Raw genomic sequence first — 569 nt, 5'->3', positions numbered from 1 at the left:
GCTACTCAGGTTGGTTTGTATGAGTGTTTATTCAGTTCCATGACTAGGCTATGATTAAGTATCCATTAAAGCTTGAATTCTTATGGGAAAGAAAGAGATCGGGTGAGTGAGGGGGAAGAAATATAATATGCGTTGTACATTTTCAAAGCAACTTCTTGTGGGTTGCAAATGCAGGCAGTATTCTTGCATACATTTGTGTGTAAGACCACCAAAAGGATGTACTCAAGAGGGCATATGTGTGTAGTTGACAGCTGTGTTTATTTTATACTTATTCTTGTGCTGCCTAGGTATTATGAAGGATGTAAGAGTTTGACTCACAATAACTGGGGTTTGCCATGCCTTTCCCACTGGACATGTGGGACTTCATGTGTTGTTGATATGTACCGGAATGTTGTAGTCTGAAGCTTTGAATATTTAAGGGGTAGCACATATAAGTACTCATACACTATAAAAATATCATACCCTGAATGTTAATATGTGCTTGATTGCATCAATAATGATCATAGCTTCCATGCCTAGTTCTTTCCATTTACAGGACTCAGTAGAAAGTGCAAGGGTCTATTGTCTAG

This window comes from Penaeus monodon, chromosome 34 (genome assembly GCF_015228065.2).
Source record: "Penaeus monodon isolate SGIC_2016 chromosome 34, NSTDA_Pmon_1, whole genome shotgun sequence".
Taxonomy (NCBI): Eukaryota; Metazoa; Arthropoda; class Malacostraca; order Decapoda; family Penaeidae; genus Penaeus; species Penaeus monodon.
The sequence above is the reverse complement of the archived record's forward strand: the minus strand, read 5'-3'. Positions refer to the sequence as shown.